Source organism: Electrona antarctica (assembly GCF_951216825.1).
Source record: "Electrona antarctica genome assembly, chromosome: 2".
Classification (NCBI taxonomy): Eukaryota; Metazoa; Chordata; class Actinopteri; order Myctophiformes; family Myctophidae; genus Electrona; species Electrona antarctica.
The window spans coordinates 53,526,347-53,534,169 of record NC_136807.1 but is presented as its reverse complement, the minus strand read 5'-3'; the positions used below and the strand labels follow the sequence as shown (position 1 = coordinate 53,534,169).

Here is a 7,823-nt window from a genome sequence, read left to right as displayed (position 1 = left end):
TGTGAAGAGGAACCGGTGAATTGGTAATCGGCTTTAAAATTAACAATGTGATTTGCATCGATGTGTTGACTCCTGGATCAATCTGAATGTACCATGAATCGGACTAGATTAGGGCTGGGCGATATGACGATATATATCGTATAGACGATGTCTATCGTGAAGAATGTTCTCTATCGTTTATATCGTTGTGTCGCAAAACAAGCGGTACGGCAGTATTTTACGTCACAGCGCCCAGCCACGCTGTGCTGTTATTTCATAACAAACATGAAGGGAGATGATGGCTGACGAGATTCAGAGCGGAGTAACACTAAAGTAACCGGCCATTCACTGTAAATGCAGGTTCACATAAATGCAGGTTTCATGTTGGGTCAAATTGATAAACTGCGTGAGCCACGCATCAGACACATGTTTTACACAGTTGAACAATTGAGCTTGTCCGTCGGGTGCAAACTTCTTCTACTTCTTTCCTCTTACCTGTCTTGTTTTATTGTTCCAAATAAATTATTCCATTTGAAAAGTCCTTAATTCAGCAACAGCTTCCAACAACAACAACAACACAAGACGCTAACTTAAGTTGTGATCATCAAAAAAAAAAGGAAAAGAAAAACATCCACTCCCATACGCACAGCTGGGCATTGGAGAGTTGACGACGCGGTTGCGTTGTCTCTCACTCTATCGCCTGTAGTCAATTAAACATCGTTAAGCTTCCCAACGTCTTTAACAAACTACACTACAGTAGGTGCGGTTCCATTAAGCCTTTGCGAAAAAAGGAAGCGTATGTTCATTAAGTCGAAAAAAGAAAAGCGAATTGTCGGTGTTTCCATTAAACTGATAAAATGCGCATATGAAATAAGTTCATTAAATATGCAGTAGTTGGCACTGTTTGCCAGTAAAGTGAGGCTCATGTAAAGTAGTTCTAATCCATGTTCACACCATTGATTTAGGGATTTGATGCGCTTGTGCGTGCTCTCAATTTTCGGACGGGACCCCATATACAGATATACTGCGCTGTAATCTGATCCCTGGTCAGCGGCTGACCGACCGTCAGCAAGTCTACAGCAAGCCAGCGGGCATCTGCTGCTTTCACAGTATTGACACCTATACAGTCAAAGAACGTACAAAGAACGATTTGTTGTGTAATGCTTGTCTTAATATATTCGGGGCACATGTAGCCATGTCGCGGGACTCGATTGGAGCATACTGGTCGTTTATACTGTAAATTGATTGATTGCAGCTGCAAACAGTTGTAAATAACTTAGCCTACACGTTTAGGTTCTTATGCAATGAATGAATATATAAGAATAGATGAAGCATATGCATGGATCGAAATCGAATAGCCTGCAGGGACCCAGGCAGCTAGGTTATATAAAAGTTTAGTCTACTACTACACCGTGTGTGTGTGTGTGTGTGTGTGTGTGTGTGTGTGTGTGTGTGTGTGTGTGTGTGTGTGTGTGTGTGTGTGTGTGTGTGTGTGTGTGTGTGTGTGTGTGTGTGTGTGTGTGTGTGTGTGTGTGTGTGTGTGCATCCATACAGTAGGCCTAGCGATCCAGATATCAAAATGATCGGAGCGCCCCGATCAACTCGGGAGGATTCAGACTTCATATGGAGGCGGGTTGGGGATCTTTGAACACACTACACAATTATTAATCGGACGGGTCGGGTAGTAGTAAATTGGGACCTTATATGTATCCACAACATCACTCCCTCTCCCTCTAGCCACCCTCCCATGCACCGTTCACTCCACTGCCTCCCCATCGGTTTTTATTTTATTTTCCAACTGTTCAAAAGCGATATAATGCGAGTTCAATGCTTTCTAATTTAAAACCTTTTCCGCAAGTGTTTCCATACACTATTTGCGCATTTCCCTTTTTTCGAAAAAGCCTAAATCCGCAACCTCCAAGCGAAAAAGTGTTTTTGCGAAAAATGGAGACTTATTCGCACTTTGATGTGTTTCCATCCAGGAGATTTTGCGCAAGAGCCTTAATGCGGCTTTATGGAAACGCACCTACTGACTACAACTACAACAGAACATTTTGATTCCCTATACAGAGCTTAAAATGAACTGAAACAACAACAACTGTGTGGCAGTGCCAGTGAGTGACATGAGGTATTTATTTTTTCCATAAGACAATTTAATGCAGACACAGGCCTGTACTTCTGTGTCTGAATGGGAAAGTCTTATTTCTTTATTTTTGCTTTTTAATTGTCATAGTAATAATAATTATTATTATTATATATATTTTATTTTGTATTATCTTTGTACTTGCTTTAGGCCTGTCTGTGCATGGGCAGGGCTTTGATTGATTGATTGAAAATTGTATTAACAGTTTGCAGAATTACAGTACATTTCAAGCACACACTCAATACAAAGGCTGTTAACTGTGAGTGGACGACCCAATTAAGCATTACACTTGTTTACAACAGGGTCCACCATGTTCAATTCATCAAAACATTAAGAGACGTACAAATAGACACTTCTATATAGACAAAGAACAGTAAAGGAATTCATCATAATGGAGGTAAAAAGGGAAAAGAAACATATACAGTGAGGGGAAAATGGGGGGGGGGGGGGGGGTGGACTTCGTTAACATTAAGGAAGTATCTACACAGGTACATGGGTATCGAATCTTGTGGACCAGACCCATTGCAAGATGCTGTACTCTGTCGCCAACCCTAAGCCATGCCAGTCTGTCAAAGTGGGCAGGGGTGAGGTGGGTTCGGGGGGTGAGGCCAAGTAGGAGCATGACCAGTTTGTTTTGGGAGGTCTGGAGCCTAGTTTTAAGGGCCTTTGAGGTGCTGTGGTACCAGGAGGTGCATGCATAGTCAAAGAAGCCTTGTACAAGGGCTCCTCTTAAGGTCTTCAAGGTGTTTTTGTCGACCAGTGAGGAGATCCTGTAAAGGAATCTTGTTCTTTGGTTGACTTTTTTGATTACGTTGGTGGCCATTTTATCACCGGAAAGATTAGCCTCCAGGATGGAACCTAGGTAGGTAATTTCATCTTTACGTGTGATAACATTGTCACCCACTCTAACCAAGAAGCCATTTGCCTTGCTGAGATTACTATTAGATCCAAAGAGAATGGATTCAGTTTTTCCCAGGTGTAAAGATAGTTTGTTATCAGCGAGCCAGGTGCAGATTCTACCGAGTTCAGAGCTGAGGGCATTTTTAACCTGCAGTTTGTCCCTGTCCGAGACCAGCAGTGCTGAGTCATCTGCGAACAGGAACAAGTTGCAGTCACAAGCTGAAGTCATGTCGTTTACATATATTAGGAACAGTAGAGGCCCTAGTATGCTTCCTTGTGGAACGCCACAGCTCACTGGGAGGGGGGGGGGGGGGGGACAGTGTTCCGTTCACTTCCACCATCTGTTCTCTCCCCTCCAGGTAGGATTGCATCCAGCTCACTGATGTGCTATCGAAACCAATTGCATCAGTATTATTCATATAATTAGACTGGATATTGTGATTTTACATATTGTAATTGGCATAAGTTTGATATTGGCATAAGTGTTCTTTTCCTGTTTTTTGAGTGGTGCAACCACTATAGACGGTTATGTGTCCCTGTGTCCCTGTATCTGAGCACGGAAATAGCATAATTATTGTCACCACCAAGTGTCACTGTTGTGCAGCCTAACACACAGACAGAGGCCAGGGAGGAGAGCTTGTACAGTACAGTACAGTACAGTACAGTACAGTACAGTACAGTACAGTACAGCCCAAGTACATTACAGTAAAGTACTCGGCCTGAACAAAAATCTATTTTTTAGATTAAAAAAATCGGTATCGTAAAAAATGCTATATCGTGAGTATATCGTTATCGTGATAAAAAAAAATCTATATCGTGATATGAGATTTTGTCATATCGCCCAGCCCTAGACTAGATCAATCTGAATGTACCATGAATCGGACTAGGGTTCAGTTAAAACATCAGTAATCTGGTCCATCAGTGTTTCCATCATTCATTATGGAATTTAGAGCGCAATAAAAAACAGCTGCGCTTTTTTAACCGATGTGAATACTTTATTTTCCATTGTTGAGAACTGCACCTGAGCACTACTGTGTGCACTAGCTTTTCATTTAACAGAGGAAACACTGCATGAAACAAATACATAATAAAGAGGAGGTTTCCTCTGAAGAGGAGAGGAGCTCCAGTCTGGTCCAGGAGGAACCAGAGCCAGGTCACATCAAAGTCCTCATTGTTAAAGTCCTTATTGTATTCCTTCATTCCAGACCAGTGTGTGGAGTCCAGTCTGCAGGTGAAGATCAGTCCTCCAGACACCACTGTTTCTATTAAACAGGAACCTGAAGACCACCTTAAACAGGAACCTGAAGACCACCTTAAACAGGAACCTGAAGACCACATAGATCTCAGTAAGTTTCAAGCTCTTTACACTTTACTATTTAGGCATTTATCAGACGCTCCTTATCCAGAGCAATTTACAGTAAGCAAGGTAAGCACATGCAATTAACCTGTGCTACGGCTAAAATGGAGTCTGAAGTGGTAAGTGCAAGGATTATCCCAGAAATGTGTATTTTATTCTGATTTATTGTGGAGCTATCATCAGCGCGGCAAATGTGTTGGTACTAAGAAAGTGAAGATGAACCATTCAGTAATCAGTTTGTGATTTGCATCGATGTGTTGACTCCTGGATCAATCTGAATGTACCATGCATCGGACTAGATCAATGTACATGAATCGGACTAGATCAATCTGAATGTACCATGAATCAGACTAGATCAATCTGAATGTACCATGAATCAGACTAGATCAATGTACCATGAATCAGACTAGATCAATCTGAATGTACCATGAATCGGACTAGATCAATGTACCATGAATCGGACTAGATCAATCTGAATGTACCATGAATCAGACTAGATCAATCTGAATGTACCATGAATCAGACTAGATCAATCTGAATGTACCATGAATCGGACTAGATCAATGTACCATGAATCGGACTAGATCAATCTGAATGTACCATGAATCAGACTAGATCAATGTACCATGAATCGGACTAGATCAATCTGAATGTACCATGAATCAGACTAGATCAATGTACCATGAATCAGACTAGATCAATGTACCATGAATCGGACTAGATCAATCTGAATGTACCATGAATCGGACTAGATCAATGTACCATGAATCGGACTAGATCAATCTGAATGTACCATGAATCGGACTAGATCAATCTGAATGTACCATGCATCGGACTAGATCAATGTACCATGAATCGGACTAGATCAATCTGAATGTACCATGAATCAGACTAGATCAATGTACCATGAATCAGACTAGATCAATCTGAATGTACCATGAATCAGACTAGATCAATGTACCATGAATCGGACTAGATCAATCTGAATGTACCATGAATCGGACTAGATCAATGTACCATGGATCAGACTAGATCAATATACCATGAATCAGACTAGATCAATGTACCATGAATCGGACTAGATCAATCTGAATGTACCATTAATCGGACTAGATCAATCTGAATGTACCATTAATCGGACTAGATCAATCTGAATGTACCATTAATCGGACTAGATCAATCTGAATGTACCATGAATCTGACTAGGGTTCAGTTAAAACATCAGTAATCTGGTCCATCAGTGTTTCCATCATTCATTAGGGAATTTAGAGCGCAATAAAAACAGCGGAGATGTTTTAACCGATGTGAATATTTTATGTTCCATTGTTGAGTACTGCACCTGAGCACTACTGTGTGCACTAGCTTTTCATTTAACAGAGGAAACTCTGCATGAACAAATAATATCAAATCTTTACCGTTTCTCATTGTGTCATTTCCCTAGACTCCCTGCACCTCCATGTGTTTTCCCCAGAATCTCTGCACCTCCCTGTGTTTTCCCTAGACGTCCTGCACCACCCTGTGTGTAAAGAGGTTTCCTCTGAAGAGGAGAGGAGCTCCAGTCTGGTCCAGGAGGAACCAGAGCATCCACACATTAAAGAGGAGCAGGATGAGATACTTCAAAGACCAGAAGAGGTTGATAGGCCAATGCTGACATTACTAGCAGTGAAACGTGAACATGATGATGATTGTGAGAACAGAGACACAGAGCCTGTAGCCAGCACCTCAACTGAACACATGAAAACACAAGCTGATGTAGAGGACTGTGGAACATCACAACCAGCTAGTGATGGCCAGCTCCTCTCTTCACACTGTTCTGAATCTGACATCACTGAAGACAGTGATGAGTGGCAGCCCAGTGTAGATCAGTGTAGAGAAAAGCCCTTCACTTGTAAAGTTTGTAGCAAAGCCTTTGGTGGGTTGAGTAGTCTAAAAACACACATGAGAACTCATACAGGAGAAAAGCCCTTCACTTGTAAAGTTTGTAGCAAAGCCTTTGGTGGGTTGAGTAGTCTAAAAACACACATGAGAACTCATACCGGAGAAAAGCCCTTCACTTGTAAAGTTTGTAGCAAAGCCTTTGGCGACTTGAGTAATCTAAAAACACACATGAGAACTCATACCGGAGAAAAGCCCTTCACTTGTAAAGTTTGTAGCAAAGCCTTTGGTCAGTTGAGTACTCTAAAAACACACATGAGAACTCATACCGGAGAAAAGCCCTTCACTTGTAATGTTTGTAGCAAAGCCTTTGCTTTGTTGAGTAGTCTAAAAAAACACATGAGAACTCATACCGGAAAAAAGCCCTTCACTTGTAATGTTTGTAGAAAAGCCTTTGGTGTGTTGAGTGCTCTAAAAACACACATGAGGACTCATACCGGAGAAAAGCCCTTCACTTGTAATGTTTGTAGAAAAGCCTTTGGTGTGTTGAGTAATCTAAAAACACACATGAGGACTCATACCGGAGAAAAGCCCTTCACTTGTAATGTTTGTAGAAAAGCCTTTGGTGAGTTGAGTAATCTAAAAAAACACATGAGAACTCATACCGGATAAAAGCCCTTCACTTGTAATGTTTGTAGCAAAGCCTTTGGTGTGTTGAGTGCTCTAAAAACACACATGAGGACTCATACCGGAGAAAAGCCCTTCACTTGTAATGTTTGTAGCAAAGGCTTTCGTGACAACGCTGATCTAAAAAGACACATGAGACTCATACCGGAGAAAAGCCCATCACTTGTAATGTTTGTAGCAAAGCCTTTGGTCAGTTGAGTACCCTAAAAAGACACATGAGGACTCATACAGCAAGGGGAAATAACTAGTTGAACCAGAGGGCATGGCCATCAGTATAATCCCCCTGTATCCACCTGTTTCCAGTGTCCTATGAGCCCTTGTGTGAAAGTTGTGCATAACTTCCTGATGATTTTTATTGGTTTTGTTTTGTTTTGTTTTGTTTTAACCTAAGCTATCCGGATGGGGTAAACAGTGCTAGGTATTCAGGCCATTCACCACAAATAAAGAGGTTTACATTTATTGAAATCCGAGTGCATGTGTTGTTTTTGCTCTGGATCGTCTGCCTTGCATTTGGAGTGCTGCTGGATCACTGAATGAAACCCCGCCCAGTGGAGTAAACATAGGGTGGATCTGTCCTCCCATTAGCTAGTGCCTATCACTGCCGGGTCATAGTTCACCAATGCTGAACTATGACCCTAAAGCTAAATTCCAATACCCGAAATCTCAGCCACTCGCTCACTCCCACTCGCTCACTCGGGGACATTCCAGCTTGACCCGTGGTGAAAACCAACCAAACGCCATTTTCGTACAGCCAGCCAGGGACACACAGCTGTCTATAGGACTGGTTGAACCACTCAAAAAGATCAGATGTTTTCCAAATGGTACAGGGAACGTACTGTGTGTGTGTGTGTGTGTGTGTGTGTGTGTGTGTGTGTGTGTGTG

At 41.9% G+C, this 7,823-nt stretch overlaps 1 long non-coding RNA gene across 1 annotated transcript; it reads left to right on the top strand.

The window, feature by feature from the left end:
• The first annotated feature begins 4,237 nt into the window (after positions 1-4,237).
• On the top strand, positions 4,238-7,406 carry LOC306942950. The gene is made up of 2 exons (XR_013792355.1): positions 4,238-4,368; positions 5,821-7,406. It is a non-coding gene; the product is annotated as an uncharacterized lncRNA (long non-coding RNA).
• Positions 7,407-7,823: the final 417 nt, after the last annotated feature.